This window comes from Chenopodium album, chromosome 1 (genome assembly GCF_948465745.1).
Source record: "Chenopodium album chromosome 1, dcCheAlbu1.1, whole genome shotgun sequence".
Classification (NCBI taxonomy): domain Eukaryota; kingdom Viridiplantae; phylum Streptophyta; class Magnoliopsida; order Caryophyllales; family Amaranthaceae; genus Chenopodium; species Chenopodium album.
In genome coordinates, this window is record NC_137834.1 from 6284399 (window position 1) to 6295789 (window position 11391).

The 11391-nt window shown below is 41.6% G+C and overlaps 1 non-coding gene across 1 annotated transcript; it reads left to right on the plus strand.

The window, feature by feature from the left end:
* Positions 1-7351: 7351 nt before the first annotated feature.
* On the plus strand, positions 7352-7458 carry LOC145565237 (small nucleolar RNA R71). The gene has a single exon (XR_014094995.1). It is a non-coding gene; the product is annotated as a small nucleolar RNA R71 (small nucleolar RNA).
* Positions 7459-11391: the final 3933 nt, after the last annotated feature.

An 11391-nucleotide genomic window follows, 5' to 3' on the forward strand; every position in this document is an offset into this window, starting at 1 on the left:
CGTATTATAACCACACAATTAATTTACCGGTATTAAATCTCATCTTTCGAATCTCGACTTAACCATTTATAAATTAACCTGCCTATTGAAACTAGACCTAAACATCAATTCTCATCTGTCGAATCTCGAATCAATATTGTTAAACTCATGCATAAAAGATCTGCGCAAATCTAGTCACAGAGCATTAAATCAATCAATAGGAAATTAATCTAGCATTGATAATCAACAACAATAAATTACCTCTTCATATTATTTATGGATCCCCATAAACCCTAGAAATAAAACTACTCACACATATTAAAAACTAAACAAATCAAAGCAATAAAATAAGTCATGATGAAGGAAAATAAGATTAAGAGAAGAGAAATCGTTACCAAACTAATCTGTATTAATGGAAATAATCCAGAACAAGAGTTGAGAGAAGAGTTAAGAGAGAGAAAAGATCCTAAGTAGAGAAAGAAAGTCTAAGAAAGAAGGTCCTATAAAAATTCCGTACAAAAACGTATTTAAACGTTTTCTAAAACAAGAATTAAAACTAACTTAATCAGGTCTTCTAAAAACGCGCGCCCGATCAGGCGAAGGGCCGCCCGATCGGGCGCGCCTTTTTCTTCGCGTTCTTCCCAAGCAGCAACGCCCGATCGTGCTGGATGATCGCACGATTGGGCGCGCCTTAGCATGCACAGCACTATGGTTTGCCGCGCCCGATCGGGCTAGAGGTTGCCCGATCGGGTCTTTGCTCCCCTTGAGGCTTGGACTTCGATTGGGCTAGATTTCTCGGCCCATTCCGGATTTCCTCTCGGGTCTCGAATACTTGGTCCAAATGCCTCGGGATCCCAATTACCGAGCCCTTAATCACCGGCTCTCACCGATCCTGGGCTCCAAAAGTGGTCGCATCCTTCTAGCTTCCGTAGTTGATCCATAAAGCCCGGGAAAATGCTCTAAGAGTGCAATTTTCTGTAAAATACAACTAAAACTACGAAAACACTATAACACACAAATTAGTAATAAAAGTGGCCCGAAAGAGCCAAAAACACTACTAATAACGACCAAGGGACGGGGGTAAAACACTATATAAAATGGACATATCAAACTCCCCCAAGCCAAACCTTTGCTTGTCCCTATGCAAAGATCTCATCAATGAATCAATAAATATGCTTCACCCCAATCCATAAAAATCAAGCACAAACGATTCAGGGTAAATCAAATAAACATGCTTCAAAGTCAACTAATCAAATCCATCTAATTACCAATCTTCCCTAACAATTGTCAAACATAGAAAACCACAAGAGCATATAGAATTCAAGACTAGTTCTCACGCACTCAACTCTCATTTTTGTGGCGAGTAAAAGATGTACTCGATCGCTCTCCATCCAACCCCTTTTTGTGAACAATGCCCTCCCAACTCACACTCTCGTTTGTATAAAAAAATGAACGCTCAATCCTACTAGTCGACTCGAAATATGTCAAATCATAACTTGCATTGATAAACAACACTTTCACATTCATACAATTCTATGCACAAAGGTCGGAAGGTCTTTAAAGCTTGTAACGTAAGGCTAGGGTAAAGGGTAGGATAAATTTGGGAATAAGTGAGAGAAAAGCTATGCTTAAAGGAGCCATATCCTAATAAAACCCATGATCAAAATAAATAGTGATCATACATCTCCTACATAACCAACTCTGACATCAACCAAATAAACTCCGATCATAATAAATAAACCCAACTCTTATAATTTCACTCAGAAAAATATAATAATGAAGAAATAGAGTGAATAAACAAACTTTATTTCCAAACTTGAAATTTTTTCATTGAGGCTCTTATTTTTTTCTTTTGATCAACCTCCAACTAGAACATTTGAACATTTTTTTTCTTTTGAAGTTCACTTATTTTTTCCACTTTTTTTCTCTGAACTTCTCTTTATTTTTTTCATAACATCATGCTTTATTTTTTCAAGAAAATATAACTCTCAAACTCATCAAAAATAAACATGATAAAAAACAAAACAACTTCTCAAACCCCACCCAAATTGTGCTAATAATAAGCACACTACAAACTTCCTCACCTTACTCACTAATAGCTCCCCCAAGCCAAGCTTGGGACTAGTAACCAATGGGGCAAAATAGGCTAGTAATGTGGCTAATAAACAACAAAAAGGTCAAGGCAACAACATGGGTAGTAAGAAGGGAACAAATGTATCTACAATGTCTGGAGGCTACCTAAAAGAACAAATGCCTTCGTCCTCCACAATGTGCATAATAATGAATCATATAAATATTACTAATAGTTGCAAACCAATACTCAAATTCATTGACATACCAGGAATTATGGAACTATCACACATTCCTTACCAAATCAACTAGTCAAGCACTATATTCACAAGCAGTTGGACAAAATTGACGCATGTAAAGGTTTCAAGGCAATCAAACATCAAACCATGATCAACTAATCCACAATGCCTATCATCAAATACCAAGAAGCAAAACAATTTTCTCAAGTAAGGGGCACAGGGAAGCATAATTTACAATTCATTGGAACGTATTTTTGAATTTTTTTTTATTTTTCAATTTTTTTGTATTTTTATATATATATAAGAAAGCAATAAAACTAACCTAGAAAGCAAGAAATCTAACCTAAGAAAACACACCAAAAATAAAAGAAAAGAGAAAAAGAAATATACCAAACCAAAATCTCCCCCAAGCCAGAATCAGACAATGTCCTCATTGGCTCGGAAACTAGCCCAGCATAGCTAGTCCTCATCATCATCCATCCTCTCATATCCTCCTCCATGACTCGAACCGGCACCACTCTGGCTTGGTCCAGCACCACCATAACCCGAACCACCTGCAAAGTAGTTAGGGTCCACATTCCCACCCATACCCCCAAAAGGAGCATCACCCCCATATCCGTGGACTGAAGAGTAGTCCACATAAGTACCATACGCACTGGGGTGAGAATACCCTCCTTGGGGGTATTGGAACCAATCGGGAGTAAGTGAATCGGGAGGAATAGCCCCCCGACGGGCATAATCGTCATACATGGGGTATAGTCCCCTCCTGAGGTTCCTCTCTATGTAACCAACCCGCCCATCTAAGGAGCTTAACTTAGAATCTAGGTTTTGCATCATACCCTCAACTCTCCCTTGACCCGTCTCGATGCGGTCTAATTGGCTCCTAAAAGCCGAAAAGTCATAAGGGGCATTGGGGTCGACGTTGTAGTCGACCGAGGAAGTGGGCATGCCATAGGTGAAGGGTGGAGGTGGTTGGTAGTGTGGTGGATGGTGAGTGGGGGAATGGTCTAGGGGGGATTGTTGGGGTTGTGGTGAAGGGTGAGGTGGTAGAACCTCACCTTGACCATTAATCTCGAAAGTATAAGAAGGCTTCCCCTTCTCAAATTTGGTCAAGGCGGGGTTGGGTAAGGTAAAGGCTTGGTCCCTCCTACCCGATTGTCGGTGGACTATCCACCAAGTATCACTCCCCACGGGTTGCACCCAGTTCAAACTCCCTAAATAGGGTAGGTCCATGAGGTTTGATCCTACAACTTTCCTATGCCCATCCGGGTTCCAACCTAGGTGTTTCCTAGCAATGTGGGTCACTAACCCCCCAAAATAAATAGGTGTCCTAGACCTACTAGCCTCGGCCGCATTGGCCGCCCTTTGGAAGTGATTAGCTATCCTATGGGGTATGTTCAATTTTTCGGCGGTAGGAATTACATAGGATGCCAAAAGTTCCAATTCATCTCTCCTAACATTTTCCGGTTCATGCCTCCCAAAAATAGTGAGGCCGACAAATCTTTGCCAAAGTTTTGGGACGGGATGTTGAATCCACGTCCCTTTGGCATGCTGGAGGTTAACTAAATCCTCCCCTGTTAGCCTCTTATAGACCACGTCGGTGTGGTCTTGAGAGGGTTCAATCGATTTATCCGATTTTAAATCAAACAACTTTCCGAATTCTTTAAGAGTTAGTCTCACATCGTTGTTTAATAATCGGAATTGTACATGAGTAATTAGTGCATTCATTTTAATAACATTAAAACTTGAAATAAATTCTAATGTTAAGTAGTCATACGTATCATGGCACATTTGAAAGAAACCATTCATGTCTATACCTTTGAACAATTTTTCCAAATAGTTATCTAGGACTAACCTAACTAGTGTGGGATGATGAATAAAACGGGTAGATATTACCTGGCGATCGATAAGGTTTAGCATCCTAGCCCGTTGCTCCTCCGAGGTAATGACAACCTCCTCCCATCCCGGAATTTGAAGATCCGGGTTGACCGTTGGTTGTGGTGCCCTCGAACTCTCACCCCTTTGTGTCCTTGAACGTTTTGAGGCCATTATATTAGGAAAAACTTGATGCTTGGAGCTTTCTCTCTCTAGATGTTTGAAGGAAGTATGAGAGAAAGTGGGATAAAATAGGTGGGAAATGTAGAGGGAGATGTGAGGATTAATAATATGTAAGAATTTTGAGGTTTTGATAGATGAATATGAGGAGATCTTGAAAAAGAAGTGAGATTGAAGGTGTAAAAATGGAGGTTTTAGAGAGAGAAAGTAATGGAGAAGAAGATGAAATAAGAAGAAAGTGAGGAAAGAAAGAGGAGGAAAAGTATATGGACGGCCAAAAATAGGCGCGCTCGATCGGGCGAGCCTCGCCCGATCGGGCGGATCATGCCGAAGTCCCAGAACTTAGTTGCGCGCCCGATCGGGCGAGCTCCGCCCGATCGGGCGCGAACACGAACGATTTTTCGCCCTCATACTCGCCCGATCGAGCGAGCTTCGCCCGATATATCTTTTCCTTCACTCGATTTGCGCCCGATCGGGCAACCTCGCCTGATCGGGCGAAATTTGCTCGAGTTTCTGACGGCACTTGCGCGCCCGATCGGGCACCTTCGCCCGATCGGGCGAATTTTTTCTCGATTCCCAGTTCTCCTTTCGCGCCCGATAGGGCAGCCACGCCCGATCGGGCGATTTTTAGGTGGAAATATAGCATGCTTGCGCGCCCGATCGGGCCCATGGCCGGTCTGAATGCCTTAGCTATTTCTTTCTTCTTTGTCTTCAAATTTCTTCTAAGTCTTTCGACCTCTTAAACCTATACCTGTACAAAAACACTTATAAACGGTAAAATTTCACTCTCCTCGCCTCTCTAAAAAAAAATTAAAAATAAATAAAAAGGAAAACTAGTTTAGAAAGCAAGAAATACGGGTTTCCTCCCGCAAAGCGCTGGTTTATCTAGGTCCCGCACGACCCTCTTACCAAGTACAATGTCTAGGACCCTTGGCCTAACGCTTGATCGGGTGGTTTCTCGCCCGGTCTAGCGGTGTTCAAGTTGCGATGCGGCTTCCTGACATACCCTGTAGGACGCCAAATCATCTTATCCGGTGGATCCTCCTTGACTTGGATTGGGGGATCTTCAATGCTACGCACTAAAAATCCTTCTTCGATCGAAGGTTGCTTCAAATTGTCATTGCGTTCAACACTTTCAACTCGATCCGGCGGAACACTTACCGTGGGCTCGATTCGCACAACTTGCTCGATCGGTTCCACCTGTTCATCCTCGAAACCAAGACCAACGGTGTAAAACGCTCTTTCTATTGCATCGACTTCCTTCTGCCATTTGTCTATCTCATCTGAAAAGGACGCAATACAAGATACCGCCTCCAAGGGATCTTTTTCAAGAGCTTAGGGCTTGTTAGAATAATTTTCAACCACATTAACACTGAAACATTTCTCCTCAGTCATGGAGCTTTTAGGGGCATTTTTCATATTAAAAACAACTTTATCATCCCCTACTGATAGTGTTAACTTACCACTTCTTACATCTATGACTGCTCCTGCACTGTTAAGGAATGGTCTACCCAAAATAATTGGGGTTTGCATATCCTCAGCCATATCAAGAACAACAAAATCTACAGGTAGATAAAATTTACCTACTCTAACGGGGACATCCTCTAAAACACCTAAGGGGTATTTGAAAGAACGGTCGGCCATTTGTAGAGTTATATTGCTAGCTTTTAATTTACCCATATTCAACTTAGAACACACAGATAATGGCATGACGCTAACACTAGCACCCAAATCACATAATGCATTATCAATCAAGAGATTGCCAATATGACAAGGGATAGAAAAACTACCCGGATCTTTTAATTTAGGTGGAGACATATTTTGAAGTACAGCACTACACTCTGCAGTGAAAGCTACTGTCTCTACCTCACTAATAGACCTTTTTCTCGTCAATATTTCTTTCATAAATTTTGCATACGAGGGGATTTGTGTGATCAATTAAGTAAAGGGAACTGTTACCTTCAAATCTTTTACCACCTCCAGGAACTTACCAAACTGCTTATCCAAGTTTGTCTTCAATTGACGATTGGGGAAAGGAAGTTTGATAATTGGCTTTGGAGCATTAATATTCTTTTCTGGAGTAGCCACCTTCTCTAGAGTTGTACCCTGCAATGTAGAGTTAGATATGTTAGTATTATCTTTTAGCCCTGCAGGGCTATCAACTACATTGTTTGTTTTAATGGAATTAAGATTAGCATTATTTAATAAATCAGGTTCATCAACTCTGGGCATAGAGGGCCCTTCATAGTTTGAACCACTCCTTAGAGTAATTGCAAATGCTTGATCCGTAGGTCGGGTTGGCTGCGCCGACAGAGCTCCCTGTTGGCGGGCTTGTAGAGTAGCGGAGAGTTGCGCAATTTGATTATCTACAATTTTATTGTGCGCTAGAATTTGATCAATTGTCGCATCTCTACTCTCCATGTGCTTTTGCATATTAACCAACATTGCTCTAATTTCTGCCAGAGAAGGGTCGGAGGATGAGGGGGTTTGTTGTGGTTGGTTCTTCTGGCTAGCATTGGGATGATAATATTTCTGCTGCTGTGGCGCCTGTGGTTCTTGTGGTGGTGGATTTTGAACATTAGTGCTCCGGTAGGAAAGGTACAGATGATTCCGATACCCAGGATTGTAAGTGTTGGAGTATGGGTTATTCTGCCTATAAGCTTGGAAGGTGTTAACTTGCTCCACAATTTTCACAGAAAACCTCATTAGAATTATTATTAATTGCAGAAACATCAGCTACATTAGCAGTGCTCAGATTATCTAATTTTTGGCAAATAGAGGTTAGTTGAGCTTGCAAAAAGGATACAGAGTCGACACTATGCTTCCCCTTGTTAGCAAATCCTCTAGGGTTCCCATATTGGGAATTGTGTATCGCCATATCTTCAATAACCTGACCTACATCATCAACATTAAGATTCATAAATCTCCCACTAGCTGCAGAGTCTAAAATTATTCTAGAGGAATTTCCAATGCCGTTATAAAAGGCTTGGATTAACTGCCATTGCACTAAATTATGGTGAGGGAATTCTCTTTGTAAGTCCTTGAACCTCTCCCAAGCCTCATATAAAGATTCATCGGCTTCTTGGGCAAAGTTTTGGATCGCACTCCGTAGTACTGATGTTCTCTCTGTAGGATAATACTTGTTATAGAAATTCAAAACAAGAGTTTCCCAGTCAGTTATACCAAGTTTAGTTCTATTTAAGCCATTAAACCACAATTTAGCTTTTCCAATTAAAGAGAAGGGAAAGAGAATCTCCCTGATTTGGTCTTGAGTGACCCCGGCTTGCCTGATGGTGTTGCAATATTGACAATAGTCGGCAATGTGAAGATTCGGGTCTTCACCCTTGGCTCCACTGAATTGCTTCCTCTCTATCATCGTTATAAATTGAGGTTTAATTTCAAATTGAACCCTATCAAGAGCCGGAGTAGGGGTGAGATGTGGAAAATCCGTAAGCTTTGGTTGTGAATAATCACTAAGCTTCTTTGGAGCCGTCATCTCTGATTCTACGTCTGATGATGTCTCTGAATCGCTAGAACCAGTTGGAGGATTTCGGTGATTATTGTTATTATCACCAGAATCCGCCAGGATTTGCTTGTAGAGATTTTTTTGTCTATGGAAGGAACGTTCGATCTCAGGATCGAATGGGATGTAACCTGATCTGGAACACCTGGGCATAAACAAAAACTAGAAGAAAATATGAGATTTGTCTCAGAGAACTAACGCTCTCTGAGACAAAAGGGAAATAATCTAGACTACAAAAATAATCAGAAATAAAAATAAAACCGTTTCCCCGGCAACGGCGCCAAAATTTTGACAAGGTAAAGTCGTATCCCCTAATCAAAAGTAAATACCTAAATCCTCTAACTAACGTAGATAGGGAAGTAGGGTCGAATCCACAGATAAACGAGTCTTTCTATTTCTAATTAATTAATATAATCCAGATTATAAAGTAACCAATATATTGTAATCAAAGGAAACTAAACTACAAAGATTAAGAGTAGGGAGAAAATAATATATAAAAGGATCTAGGGCATAGGTTCACCAATAAATAATATTCCAGGGTAGAATATAATAATCATTCATCAATGCTTACATCAATCAGATTATAAAGGGCTTTCGCTACGTATTATAATCACACAATTAATTTACCGGTATTAAATCTCATCTTTCGAATCTCGACTTAACCATTTATAAATTAACCTGCCTATTGAAACTAGACCTAAACATCAATTCTCATCTGTCGAATCTCGAATCAATATTGTTAAACTCATGCATAAAAGATCTGCGCAAATCTAGTCACAGAGCATTAAATCAATCAATAGGAAATTAGTCTAGCATTGATAATCAACAACAATAAATTACCCCTTCATATTATTTATGGATCCCCATAAACCCTAGAAATAAAACTACTCACACATATTAAAAACTAAACAAATCAAAGCAATAAAATAAGTCATGATGAAGGAAAATAAGATTAAGAGAAGAGAAATCGTTACCAAACTAATCTGTATTAATGGAAATAATCCAGAACAAGAGTTGAGAGAAGAGTTAAGAGAGAGAAAAGATCCTAAGTAGAGAGAGAAAGTCTAAGAAAGAAGGTCCTCTAAAAATTCCGTACAAAAACGTATTTAAACGTTTTCTAAAACAAGAATTAAAACTAACTTAATCAGGTCTTCTAAAAACGCGCGCCCGATCGGGCGCACCTTTTTCTTCGCGTTCTTCCCAAGCAACATCGCCCGATCGTGCTGGATGCTCGCACGATCGGGCGCGCCTTAGCATGCACAACACTATGGTTTGCCGCGCCCGATCGGGCTAGAGGTTGCCCGATCGGGTCTTTGCTCCCCTTGAGGCTTGGACTTCGATTGGGCTAGATTTCTCGGCCCAATCCGGATTTCCTCTCGGGTCTTGAATACTTGGTCCAAATGCCTCGGGATCCCAATTACCGAGCCCTTAATCACCGGCTCTCACCGATCTTGGGCTCCAAAAGTGGTCGCGTCCTTCTAGCTTCCGTAGTTGATCCATAAAGCCCGGGAAAATGCTCCAAGAGTGCAATTTCCTGTAAAATACAACTAAAACTACGAAAACACTAGAACACACAAATTAGTAATAAAAGTGGCCCGAAAGAGCCAAAAACACTACTAATAACGACCAAGGGACGGGGGTAAAACACTATATAAAATGGACATATCAGTATGAGGCTCTTATCTTGGGGCTAAACTTGTGCCAATTCATGAAGATAAGATCCGTTCAAGTATGCTCAGACTCACAGCTCATAGTGGGGCAAATGACAAAGGAATTCGAGGTGAAGGAGGAGAACATGAAAGCCTATTTTGAAAAGGCTGAAAGCTTGGCAAGATCGTTTGACAACTTTGAAATCAGGCACATTCCCCGCTCAGAGAACCAGCAAGCTGATGCTCTTGCCCGATTAGCAAGCTCAGCTGAGGGGATAACCCCCCGAAACATCATGTGGGAAGTGTTAGAGAAGCCAAGTACCCAAAAGCCTACTATCATGGACATTGATAGAGGGGAAACTTGGATGGATCAAATCAATTAATGCTTAAAGGGAGAGCCGCCCGAGGACACCCCCGACTTCAAAATGATAAAAAAACGGAGTCAATGGTTCCTGCTTCATGATGGGATCCTCTACAAAAAATCTTTCACTCATCCGTTGCTGAAGTGCATAACCCCGGAGGAGGGAAATTATGTACTTAGAGAAATTCATGAGGGGGCATGCTGTAGCCATCAGGGTGGAAGGACTATAGCTGGAAAGGCGCTAAGGGCCGGATTCTATTGGCCAACCCTGAGGGATGATGCTGCCAGAATTTTCAAGAAGTGTGAAAAATGCCAAAGGTTCGCCGACATTCCCCATGTTTTGGCCAACGCCCTCATAAGTATTCAATCAGTCTTACCCTTTGATCGTTGGGGCATGGACATCTTAGGGCCATTCCCCGTAGCCTCAGGGCAAAGGAAATTTCTGATAGTAGCGGTGGATTATTTCACCAAATGGGTTGAGGCTGAGTCGGTGGCAACTATAACTAATAAGCAAGTCCAGAAGTTCATCTGTAGGAATATCATCACCCGCTTCGGGGTACCCCGTATCTTAATCTCAGACAATGGTCGGCAATTCAACAGTGGGCCAACCATAGAGTATTATGGGCGTTTTGGAATCAAAACAAGGTTTTCGGCTGTGTGTCGACCCCAAACAAATGGCCAAGCAGAGGCGGTAAATAAAACAATATTGAAAGGGTTGAACACAATGCTGGAAGGCACGAAGGGGTCTTGGGTGGATGACTTGCCTGGGATCTTATGGTCCATTCGTACCACAGTCAAGGAAGCTACGGGGCAAACTCCTTTTGCCTTAGTATATGGGAGTGATGCAGTACTCTCCGTGGAAGTTGGGATCCCATCCCCCAGGGTTACTTTCTATGATCCCGACCAAAATGATCAGCTAAAGCCCTTGGCCTTAGACTTACTCCCAGAGATAAGGGAGATGCTTTGATTCGCTCTATAGCATACAAGCAAAGGATTACTCGTTATTTCAACAAAAAAGTCAAGGCAAGGCCCTTGGTTGAAGGTGATTGGGTGCTCCGAAAGTGTGAGGCTGCGGGCAAGCCCCCGGCATTGGGCAAGCTAAGCCCTAATTGGGAAGGGCCTTACAAGATTACAGAGGTAGTCCGCCCGGGAACCTTTCGCTTACAAACCCCTGATGGCAAGGTCCTCCCTCGGCCATGGAATGCAGACAACCTCCGGAGGTTTTATGTTTAAAGCATCTTCATCACAATGATGCCTTAGGGGCAATAAGAGCCGATGCTAGGAGATCAACTTCAATATAGCGCATCATTGTAATGACTTTCATATTTTTGTTAATGAAAAACCCCCGGTTGGGATGTTTTCCCCATTTATTTTGCATTTGTTATTTACTTAGTTTATTTTTGAAACTTTTATATCGCTCATTAGCATAGCCAACGTTCATTTAATAGCACCGCATGCCGGGCATAAGGCATTTTGGTTCGCTAACACTAAAGTTTGTTCCAATGTTTGGGGCAA